Source organism: Protopterus annectens, chromosome 3.part0 (genome assembly GCF_019279795.1).
Source record: "Protopterus annectens isolate FY-2018-M chromosome 3.part0, PAN1.0, whole genome shotgun sequence".
Taxonomy (NCBI): Eukaryota; Metazoa; Chordata; order Ceratodontiformes; family Protopteridae; genus Protopterus; species Protopterus annectens.
Window position 1 is genome coordinate 670879208 of NC_056731.1, and position 13283 is coordinate 670892490.

The window sequence follows — 13283 nt, forward strand, 5'->3', positions numbered from 1 at the left end:
TAATGATGCCATATCAGCTACTGCTGAAACAAAAGCAAATTTAAAATGCAACATTAAGCCTCTGACTGAATGATTTGTGTGTGGAGACCATGTACACAGCTGGATACTTTAAAAGTGCTTACTTAACGTGTAGTGCGTAGCTACTTGTACTCATTTTTAACTAATTTTGTAACTAAACACAAGAGATGCTTATTCTGTTATAAATTAGTTTTAGGTATTTTAGAGTAATCTGTATCATTAAAGAAGGATTAAACTGCAGATGTAATGCAAGTATTCAGAGTCAGTATTGCCCTGTTTCACCTGTGAGAGCTCCTAGTGTTACAGTGATAAAAAGTCATTTGGAAACATAAGAGGCAAATGGAACCAAAGCAACTCATTTACACATCTCTGAATCAGTGGATCTGAAGCAAACACTTAATGCAGCTGTAACAACTATTTTGAGTTTCTTCACTGTAAACCCCTATAGACATACTCAGATACAAACACACACACACACACACACACAAACACACAGTCATACAGCCTTGCAGTTCTTACTTGCTGTAATGCTAATAGTCCCACTTCTTCCATGGATAGCAACTGGTGTACAATGCAAAAAGCTGGTTTTATTCCCATAGCTTCACTTTAAACTAGAGAGCTAGACATACATTTCTGGGGCAGAGAACATGGCTAATTTACATTAGCTGTATCCTTGGACTGCTGCATTCGCATGTAGTGACATCCAGTAATTCTGCTGTAGGACAGCAAGCTGAGTACTAGAGCAGTTTATGAATCATTCTGTCATAATGCAGTGAGCAATCCTGGATAAAACAGGAATGCAAAGTGAATTAGATGTTTCTGAATATCACCCATTTTAAGAAAGATGCATCTTTTAGAACCACACTAATTTTAATGATGTATGTATTGAAAATAAGATCTGTTTACTTCATAATTATAATTTATTCATGCATTTTATATTGAACAATATAAAAATGGGATAAAATAACCCACTAAGGAAAACAATTAAGGTAGAAACACATAGTTTTGCAAATATTATATCTAAATATTTCCCATTATATTGCACAGTTGCCTAGAAACAGTAAATGATGTCTTTAAAAGTTCTTGTCAGTTGATGCCTAATTAACAAACAGATCACTTATCATCCATTTGTGTCACAGGGGGTGTCAGGTAGACTCAGGAAGTGATTTAGTACAGTTATAGCATCCACGGAACATGAATACAAGGTATCAGAACACAGCTATCAAAAATGTCACTGGTTTTGTCCGCAGCCACAGACATCATCAGGATGATGAGCAGTGCAAACCTTTCCACCTGGCCTGTGGTATAGGAATCCTGGTGATCTCCATGCATCAAAAATGTAGATTAGGCAGGAATGATGCAAAGAGTATATTAAGTATTTTTATTTATTTTTCTTCTTGTAGTTATATGCTTTCTCTCATTTTGTGGGTTTGAGGCTGTGGTTGATACTGCCAAAGAACTGTTTCCTCATCCTAGGAATTAATTCTGATACTATCTAGATCCTCTATACTTGGTGGTTGTGGCAGTGGCGGTGCTGGTATTGGTGGAAGTGGCACTGCATGTGATATGTCTGTAACATTTAATGTGGCTTTCTGCAAGACTGGTCAGAACTCTGTTCTGGAGTGTAGTTCTACTGCACTATGTTATGGTGAGTGCACAATACTTGTAGTGACCTCCTATACAGATGTGTCATATTGTCATCACATCCCTCAATGCATGTGCATGGGACACAAACCCTCCTGCTGCCTGTCTCCCAAGGGAATACCTACTCCATTAAAGCTATTGTTTTAACATCTTTTCTCACTGTTATCATGGCTCTCTGATGTGTACTTCCTCTTTCAGAATGAGCAGAGCTTAATTCAAATTGTGTCACCTTATTTAGGAGGCATAAAAGGGTTTTAGACAGATATGGTTAAATCTCCACATAAGTGTTGAAATTTCTATGAAATTATTCAGTCCAAAATTAGGACAGATTTACTTAGGAGTACTTTCCAGATTTGGTTTGTAGGTGCTTCTACTGCATCCTGCCTTTACTGAGGGTATGGCTGAGATGAAGGAGGTTGATGTAGCCGGGAGTGCTTTTATAGGAGGATTTTTTGCCCTCAGTGAAATGTAGCCCACCAGCATTGCCTGTGTTGGCCTAGTTGCAACTGGAACAGGAGGTGTTGATTGCATTGGTGAGAGCAGTAAATGAATATAAGGCCCAGGTGGAATGTCTTCTGGAGTAGATTACAGTGTCTGTCAATCAGCCCATAAAATCTATCCACCAGGGGAAGATGTGTCCATTATCACTGAACACCTCGATCTGTCAAATGTGGCTGGGCACGAGATGACATAACATCTGCTCATAACACCACATCTCCAGCCATGTGTGTCCCATTGCTATTCATTTTCCAACCACCCCATCCCCCTTTGTCTACCATTTCTTTGTCTATGTCCCTCCCACTTCTCCCCATCCATCCTGTTATGTGTATTTCCACCACTGTTTGTCTGCAGTTTTTGAGTCTGTCTGTTCTCACATTCTATCCTATACCCCTTTCCTACACTGCATTCCCTTTCAGACTTCCCCTCTTCCCCCTCTTCATTTTTGTGTAAAAAAGGTGCCCTGTTCATGCATAAAAGTTGCCCTCCTTCCTGCCATCCTGCACAGTCTTATATGCTAACAATTTGTGTGGCCTTCTTCTTGACCTTCTCTTTTCCCTTCTTTCCCTTACACCTCTACAATTCCATTTTATAACTCCAACAGGTGTTCAAATAAGAGGAGACCACAGCAGTGCAGCTGCACATAATATATGATTATTTATCGTTCTGCCGCCTAGCTGATACAAGCAATGTTTTGTGTTGAAATATATCAGTCTAGGCTCACATGTTCTGTTCTTATAAAATCACACTATCACTGTATGGCTGCCTCTATTTTTAGTTTCGATGTACAACAAGGTCTGCTTGTATAGTTGCTGAGTGGCTCATTTAAGTACCTTAGAGTGCAACTAGCTGGCCATAAACACAGTATTTCCTTGTGTTGCCCTGCATTGACACTCAGCTACACAAGACTAGCATGTATTTCTCTAAATTTTAGCTTAGAGCCTGAGATATGTTTTTTTTCAGATTTTTTTTTCTTGTTAATATACCACTGGTCTTTTTAAACTTGATGGATTTGGCTATTGGCCTCTGCAAGTAGACATGATATGAGACTACAGGACATGTCGATGCAATGTTATTGCACAAGGTTTTGCAAGATGAATTATTTGAAAATTTCAACCAAAGGAGAAGTGATTTAATTATGAAGGGCAGCAGTTAACCTATTGATTTATTCTTCGTTTTTTATTTACACATGATAGTCTAGTATCATTCTAAATTTGTGCAAATGCCAGAAGTATTTTCCAGTTCAGCATTTAATTTTAATTTGCATTTTAGACAATACCTTAATTTTAGCAGCTGTGTCATTTTTAAATGAAGTATACAGTACAAACTTAGTTGTTCCCATGCTGCTTAGCTTGAGCCATTATCAGTCAGCTTACTGGGACCCTGTGGTTTATAACTACTAGTTGGTGGGGTGACAGCTGCACGTTTGGTGTAGCAGGTAAAGATATGTATGCCTGTGACCAGTAAGTATAAGCTATAAGCTTTAATTCAATTTTCTCCGTAAACATTACTTGCCTGACTTACTTTGAATGTTTGGTTTAGAGATTCCAGGCATTGTAAAGGTGATTATACTGTTTGGATGGTCTTTTCAGTTATTACGTCATTGGTCTGACCACTCACGTTATGATTTAAAAAAGGAAAAAAATGGAACAGTAGTACTTTTGGGTAGTAATCCAAGTTTCAGGTTGATCACCAACCTCATGGTTCAGACATACCTCCTAAATGCTCTTGATTTTGCTTTATATTTTACCTGTCTCTCATAAATTTAGGTTTCCAGATTAATAACTTTACAGTTAGTCAGTCAATAATGCTGGACACTATATTTTGAAAGGCAGCTTGATGCTAAACTGGTTGTCCTATCAATTTTTATTCAAATTTGAGTAACGGCTTCAATTTTCCTATATCTTCAGTTTCATAATTTTATTAACATAGTTTAATATTGGCAACAAGATAGTGGACTAAGTACACACTGGTTTACAAAGTCCATTGAACATGTGTGAGAAACAGATAAATGGAGCGTGTGAGCCTGGACTGATATATTTCAACACAAAACATTGCTGGAAATAGTCGCACATCTTGTTGCTGGTTGTGATATACTAATGGCAGAAGGACTTTATACTGAAAGGCATAATAATGTGGCAAGACTGTTGCGCTGGGGATTATGCAAATGTTACAATAATTAAGTAGCTGAAAAATACTGGGAACAAGCTGCAAAGCATTATAGAAAATGAGGAAGTTTATAACACATTGGATAACCCATTATAAACAAATAAAAAAATAGATACGAGAAAACCAGATATAGTAGTCCATGAAAAGAAGACAAAAGTAGCATTGATCATTGAAATTGCTACACCCGGTGACTACAGTATCTTATGTACAGAGACACAAAGTCATAAAATACCAGGATATGTAGGCAGAAATGAGGGGAATGTGGAAGAATACCCAGTTTCAATAGTAGTAGGAGCAATGGGTCTCATAAAAAATTATTTACAATTGCACTTAGATAAGTTACCAATACATGTAACTCCATATGAATTGCAGAATTAGTCATTACTTGGCACATTGCAGGTGCTACAAAGAGCGCTTCTGCCTAACATTAAAGATTAAAACAAATCTAATTTCATGGACTTTAATCATGCTTTGACATAGGAATGGGGCCCATTCCTTTCATGGTATTAATAACCCAAAAGACTTGGACAAATTTATAAAAAGCATTTTCTAGAAATATTGAGCTAGGAAGTGCGAGGCAAGCATGCAAATCCTCACCTTCATTGTTTGAGCAGCCTATCTTTCCCTGGAGGAGTGGTTTCTGCCCAGAAATTAGTAGTTTATTGGCCATTTTGGGCTAATTTCTATCTCTTTCATTTCCCTGCTATAAAACCTGCATTTGCATGGTTTTGCTCGCCGGGCAGCACCAGTTAGCTAGGGTATAACTATTCCCGGCTCCACAAAGTCTACTCTTCAGTTTTTCCCTTGGAACTAGACACACTTTCAACTTGAGCACTCAAACCATTCACTTCTCAGCCCAGCACTTGCTCAAACCTCATAGCAAGCACGAATAAACTACAAATTTCTGGGCAGAAACCACTCCTCCAGGGACAGATAGGCTGCTCAAAACAATGAAGGTGAGGACTTGCATGCTTGCCTCACACTTCCTAGCTCAATATTTCTAGAAAATGCTTTTTATAAATTTGCCTTTGATATGGTTAACCACTCTATTCTCTTGAAAATTCTTGAATCTCTCTCCTTAGAATCTAAGGCTGTCCACTGGTTTAGTTCTTATCTTACAAACAGGAAACAAGCCGTTCTCTGGGATAACAAACTCTCATCCCTTCTCCCAATCTCACTTGGGGTCCCCCAAGGCTCTATTCTTGGACCACTTCTTTTCTCCCTCTTTATAAATGACTTACAAATAGCTATTCCCAACTTGTATACAATATGCTGATGACTCCACATTAATTTGCTCTGCTAAATCCATCTCTGAACTTCAAATTAATACTCAAGCTGTTTTCTCCAAAGTTGAAACTTGGTTCTTAAACGATGCTTACTCCTAAACGCTAAAAAAACCAAACTCTTACTCTTTAAGCCCACTACCAGATCCCCTACATTAGATTTTACTATCCTATCTAACAATGGAACTATTATATTACCTGACCCTACTACCAAACTGCTAGGTGTCACGATTGACAACAACCTTACCTTTGACTGTCATATCAACAATACCATTAAATCTGTAAACAGAAAACTCGGCTCTCTCTATAGAATTAAAACTTTCTTAACCTCCCCAGCCAAAGTTACTCTTGCCCACTTTCATCTTATTTCCACTCTTCTCTATGCTTCACCAATCTATACTAACCTCAAGAAAAACAATCTCTCTAAACTATCTACCACATACAATAATATAGCTAGATTTGTTATTGGTAAACCTTTCAGAACTCACCACTGTCTGAATCTGCAGCAACTTAACTGGCTTGAACTGACAAACATGTTGCTTCTTTCCCAACTCACATTTGTCCAAAGAGCTTTCTACCAACCCCACAACACACCTATACTCTCTAACCTCTTAACCCCCTACTCTAATCTGAACTCCCTCCGTTCATCAAGCAAACTACTAGTTTCCTTAACCAAATCCAATAACCTAGCAGGTGATTCCCTTTTCTCGAATACCATTGGAAAACACTGGAATCAACTTCCTACCGAACTTACTTCCATTGCATCTACTGTTCTGTTTAAACAAAAACTCAGAATCTACCTTAAAAGCCACTGGATGTGTCCCTGCTCTAATCCTGATTAAAGTAATTTCCTTCAGTTAATCCTTCTTTCCTCTTCCCTATTCTTCTGTACCTCCTGCTTCTTCCCTTAGCTTTCTTTCTCTACCTTTACAGACTCCTTTCTTCATTTTTCCTCCTTATGGCTATGAATCTCTTTCCAACAAGTATTTGTCTGTTTATATCTGCTCTCTCTCTATTGCTGCTTCTCTTTCCTTGATCTTACACTCTCTCTCTCTCTTCTTGGTGTTAAAATATGTTAGTGTGTTCAACATGATGTTACTTAGTTTCCCTAGGAAGTTAAGTCCTTTTCTTTCTTTTGGTAACTTTTTCATTTCTCTTTCCCTGCTCTTACACTTTCTGTTTTCTTGGTTTTAGAATTAGGTAATAATGTGTATTATGATATTATTTGGATTATCTACATAGGTAAAGTTCTATTCTTTTGTGTAACCATTTTCTTTGTCTATATCCTACCAGTCTGTATTTGTTAATTGTGCTCATGATGTATCTCCTTTCTCCCGGCCTCTGCTGAAAATGGAAATATATCCAGTTGGACTAGCCAATAAAAATAAATAAATAAACCTTAGCACTAGACCCCCCCCCCCCTATACTGTAGAGAAGGACAAGGCTCTCTACTTGACCTTACCAGACAATCAGTAAAACAGTTCACTCTACCTATCCAGGCATGTTCAAAGGGCAGTTTCAGGTGTACTCTCTGGTCCAACTGGTGAATCTGGGCATTTTGAGGCAGTGTTACAACTGCCTCATGTACACAGACAACACTCTCCTCCTACCACCAAACACTAATACATGCGAGAGATGCAATTATACAGTCAAACTGGAGGCTAAGCGCTCTCAACCCAAGACTTGACCAGACAGTCAAGAGGAGAAGGGAACTACTTGCATCACACCGCCAGTCTCACATAGACCTATGAAACCAGCACCGGCAAAAAACACACACATAAATACATGAAAATGTAATTAGAGGCTATAAATAAAAATCTGCAAAAGCAACAGAGACCTCCAAAGCAGACACCCAAGCAACCTCCACCCCCCAAGACAAACCATGAAACACATACTTCACAAAACCAGTGTTCCCTGCAATCACAGCCCTTAAGGCAAAATAACATACCTAACACACTAGTAATAGGTGACTCTATAGTCAGGCACACTGACATCCCAGTAGGCTGAACAAGGAGAAGGTTACCGTTAGCTGCCTGTTGGGTGCCAGGATCCGTCACATAACACAAGCACTCAGGACACTCCAGAACAAGTACAAATGCGACTCTGTCATTGTCCATGTTGGTGTGAATGACCTGTGCCATACCTTCCTGAACTACATGAAAAGAGACATGGAAGAGCTCTCTGATCTTGTAACCCAGGCTGGTATGACCCTGACCTTGAGTAGCATCCTGGCCACACTAAGAATAATACCATGGTATAAAGAAAAAAAAATATGAATTTCAACAATTGGCTAAGCTTCTGGTGTCATTCAAAGGGGATCTAGTGTCTGTCAGCCTGGGATGACATGCTCGACAAGCCACTCTGCTTCACTAGAGATGGCTTGCACCTGTTACCCTTAGGCTTTTGAATACTGGCCAAGGCTCTTGCCACCCCCATAGTGCCTTTTTTAGGCAAGGCTCAAAAGACAAACCCACCACCATAAATAGCACAAGTAACAAAAAACTGAGGGTACTGTCGCTCAATGCCATAACTCTAAACCACAAAATGCATGCATGCAAGGCACTCCTCAGTATGGAGAAAATTGGTATATGTGCAGTAACAGAAACCTGGTTTAAGGCTCCAGAGAGCACCCCAGCACTATCAGGCTACAAGTCATACCATTCATTTCGGCCACAAAACCTGGACCAAAAAACAAAAGGCAGGGGCGTATCCATATTCATCAAGGATACCCACATCTCCAGGTTAGTGGCAGAACATGATGCTTCAGAAATCATCGACATGCACCTAACAACGGGCAAAACTGCAATTCAAATTGTAGCTTGCTACAGATCACCCACCATGTCCTAGGACCTCCATTCTGCATTTCTGGAAACACTGGGAAACATAAAGGTCCTACCAAACACCCTGATATTGGGTATTGGATAACAGTGCAGACCACAAACCTTCTTAATGTAAAACAACTGGTATGAAGCCCAAGTGCTTAAACCAAAAGACTTAGAATAACTGTTAGAATTTAATCAGGCTACTACCAAGCAGTAATAAATGCAGTAGAATAAATAAAATTGAGTACTTTTAAGAAGAGGCAAAAGCAAAATAAAGTAGGAAGAAACACAAATACAGTAAAAGCCGATGAATAAAGTGCAAATTTTGTTTTTGTTGTTAGTAAAGTGCAAGGAGAGAGGAAGGAAGAACCTATGTGGGTTGGCCTTCTCATATATTCTCTCTGTATTAAGTAGAGTGAACTCTAGACTCAGAATATGATGTCACTGTATTTGGTTAAGTGAGCAAATGAGATGGACTCAGGAGGAATGTTCAAATACAGACTTGCAGGAGGGGCGGGCAATTCCAGAGCCACCAACACTAACACCAAAACAAGAACAGGGACGGTGGGTGGGAACAAATTGCAGAGAGGCACACAGCACACACACTATTCAGTGAAACACACAATTAGGTACAGAAAAAGTGAAAAGCACTACTTTTAAAACTGCAAGTTTGTACTTAACTTCAGCTTTTAATGCAGGTGATTATAGCCAAGCAAGTCTCTCAGAAGATGAGCATAAAATGATTTCTCAAACTTTGTGGCTAGCACTTAAAGTACAGAGGTATCCCTCTAGGGTAACAGTTAAATATCAGATAACAAGAAGTGAGAAGACCACCACCCCCTCTTATAGTAGACAGACACACAGCACACACACACTATTCAGTGAAACACACAATTAGGTACAGAAAAATGAAAAACAGTACTTTTAAAACTGCAAGTTTGTACTTAACTTCAGTTTCTAATTCAGATGATTATAGCCAAGCAGGTTTCTCAGAAGTTGAGCATAAAATGATTTCTCAAATTCTGTGGCTAGCACTTCAAGTACAGAGGAATCCCTCTAGGCTAACAAATATCAGAGAACAAGAAGTGAGAAGACCACCACCCCAGTACTTTTAAAACTGCAAGTTTGTATTTAACTTCAGCTTCTAATGCACGTGATTATGTTTTATATTACTTTCTCTTTTTTACAGAGTATGAGGTACACATCTTTTAAAGCAGTATTTGTTGTTATTGTGCAGATGTCAAAATGGTTTCCATCAGCAATGAATCACATCAAAACAGCATATGTTACTGGAGCGTGATGTTATATAAAAGAGAAATTATATACATTGCCAAAAGAGGGTTTCATTACTTTGCTTTAAGATCTTTTCACCAACATTTCTAGTATTTTTATGTTATCTGCAATTTACTGTAAGGCAACAGTAAATTCAGTAAACACAGAGTAACTTTTGCATACATTATGAAAAAAATATTTACTATTTCTGTAGTTTTTGGTTTATAAATGCATATCTTGAAGATTTATTTGCAAGTAACATACATCGGAGGTACCAAATACATTTGAAGCATTGAGGGTTTTAAATGTACAGGGGATAAATGGGGGAACTATAGTGATAAACCATTCGGGGATCTAAGTTTGCTATATTGACTGGAGTAACAAAATGCCCTGGGATCTCAACAGCTAAAATGACAGATGAAGCTTCATGTAATGTTGAACTAAAGCAGCCTTACATTGTGCTAAAAGTCTGCAAACTTTGCAGGGAAAAACATTTCCTTTATTTGAGAATATAAAGACTGATTTTGCATGACCACTTTGATAAAACATCCTTTGCAAAATGTAAGAATGATAATAATCTGATCACCAACAACTTGCTTGATAAATAGTATTCAGACTAAAATCTTTGCTGTGTGATGAAATTCTTGCTAAACTTTAAGATCACAGGGTTGCCTACCGAAAAAGAAAGCCTTACAAATCTGTAAGCATAAAAAACATAAGCCCATACTATGAAGCAACTGAAAATGGAAGATGACCAAAGGGCCACTGTCTTAGAAGTTATGCTTCAAAGGGAAATTCAGAAAGAAAACAAAGGAGTCAGCAATCACTCTGCCAGCTCTTCTCATAACTTGTCAATATATGGATCAGCAAGGGGCACCATTTAAAGATGGCTGACATGAGAATGGAACAGGCTGCGATACAACTTGGTGCTAATAATGTGGATACAAAGCAGCTAGGTAAAAGGGGATGGCTTTATATTTCTTTTCTGTTATGTATCTATTAATTATACAATACTTGAGAGAAATAAAACAATCTTTGTTCTGATAATGACCAGAGCATTCAATTCTTTTAGAGAGAAGTTCATTATTTATGTGATACAGAACAATTCATTCTATGAAAATCCCTGACTTTATAGTGCACTGCAGATATGAAATGAACAAAAATAGTCTTAACGGTCTGTTAAATACATTTTGTTTGGAAAACATGATATGATAGCAAAAATTTTATTTGTTTGTGAAACTTACTGGTGCACAAATATTTGTGGACAGAGATGGCTTTAAGACTTTGAAGAACGCACTGTGATATCTACATTCAGAAACCCCCAAGGAAATTTGAAATAGTTGTGATGGCTTTGTAGTAGATTAATGAACTTACTGTCTTCAGACGATTGACATAATTGACATAGTTGTAGTCTCTGTCAGCATAGTCTCCAGAATTAGAGACCAAAGCGCCGTCAGTAAATACAAGAGACCTGTTTTATGACTATTTTTCACTTTTCTGACTGATTGCAGCATGTGTACTCCTAATTTGTACAACTAAATACATTGCTGAATTAAGAGAAAAAAAAGATACTCCTTGTAATTGACACCAAATAACTATTCTCATGTGTCACTTATTTACAGCCAGAAAAGGTTCTATCCAACTTACTTTTGTAAGACCTAGAATAACAACAAAAAGTCTATAATCCTAGTTGCCTTGGTTGATACACTCATGCAAGTAATCATAGGAGGGAAGGGGGGGCTCAGTCTTCCAGCAATTACAGACTGCTGCATCATGATGCGCTGTGTATGCACAAGCATCAGTGGAAAAACATATTCAGAAAATCTTTGTACTAATGCCATTTCAGTAAAATGCCATATAAATCAGCAACACTGTAAGGAAGGCTAATCCGTTTACAAATGTCACTAATGTAATCCTTCAAAGGAAAGTACACGAGAAAGAAAGAAGCTGTAGTAAAGCTGTTTCAAATAAAAACAATATAAAATCACTTTTTAAAAGCTGCAAGTAGAAGAAAGTGCATTGTATCTGACTATTTAATAAAGTGTAAAGTGAAAGAAAATGCATAGAATACCCATAGTTGTGTTTACTGTTTTGAAAACGTTTTATAGTTCTAAAAGAAAACTAATGCTTGTTTCACAAATGAATGCAATGTTGCAAGACTGGTGCTTATTGAAGATATCAAGCTTGTTTAAAGGTTATCTCTTTATTTGGGCTCTGGCTTGCTAAACTTCCCCTTCCTTCACAGGCATGTAACTGTGGAAACATCAAAGCATCTTCCAAAGTTTACATCCCAGCAAAGGCCATAGGAGATCGTGTATGGAGCTTACATAATCAGGGACAGATTGTTAACTGAAGGAGTTACTGCAGTTCACTTACCAGTAACCACGTCTGCCTCTTGGAGCACACACTTGTGGCAGAATTCAACATTTGATTAGCTGGTTGTAAGGACTCTGAAAATCCATTCTGATTCTGAAAGCCAGAAAATAAGGCCAGAGTTTTTGTCTTTAGTTAAACCAATTTGTGACTATTTATTTTGCAGATAACATAAACATTATCTGTGTTTAAATGTTTATTTTCAATTCCTTGTGAAAGTCCTGTGCTGGCTGCATATTTATTTTCAAAAGAAATACCTTAATTTGGTAATACTTTAACCTAGTTGTCTCAAGTAAAGCATTATATTCATCAAATTTTTGCTTCTGAATGATGGTTTATGTATGGGCATAAAGGTGTTTTTGCATTTACTGGTGTCCTTTTTCTCTCTGGTGTGCCCTTTGAAAGGTAACTACTGCTACTATTTAAATATTTAAATGTCTTATTAATAATAAGATATGCTCTTGTTTTGTTAGTTTTGACTAACTGATGAGAGATACTATAAGTTCTTTGGGAAATGGTTATTGGTGTAGTAAAGTTGCCATTCAATGCCACTCTCACAGGTTCATAGGCTGACAGGAGATTATTAGGCCTAAAGAGCCCTTACAAGCCTAGCCATTATTACAAAGATTTACCCAGATTTTTGATACCTTAGGGGTAGAGGATGGCTTTGCCTTTAGGTATTTTACAGAATGCCCCTGTCCATAAAGGAAATAGGCACCACCCCAGGAGTGAATTTATATTTCCTCATTTATTGATCTAAATTCTTTTGAAAAGGGTCAACAAAAGACTTTGCTTCATGTGAATAGGTAGCCTGCTCTAGAGAAATTATAATCTCTGAGACATATATCTGTTCCTCCAGCATGTTTTGTTTATGTCAAAGGCCAAGTTTAGATCTTTGGATTGGTTAATCCTCACAGTGTTTGTTTTATGAATGTGTCACAGTTCCATCAGGACTGGATTTGAGAATGTCTTGTAAGTTAGGCATAGATCACCCATTAATAGTTGTTAGGAGACAGAGTAAAGGGATAGGGCTTTTAGGTGATCTGCATAAGTCATGTTGTCACATCCTGTATTTCCTTTCTCTGAGGCCACTCCATTTGTTGCAATTGGCTAGTCAGGTACATGCCAAAAGTTGCATTGTATTCAATTACCAGTCTGATGAGGGCTGAGAAGAGGTGGGAGTATAACCTCCCTGGATCTGGAT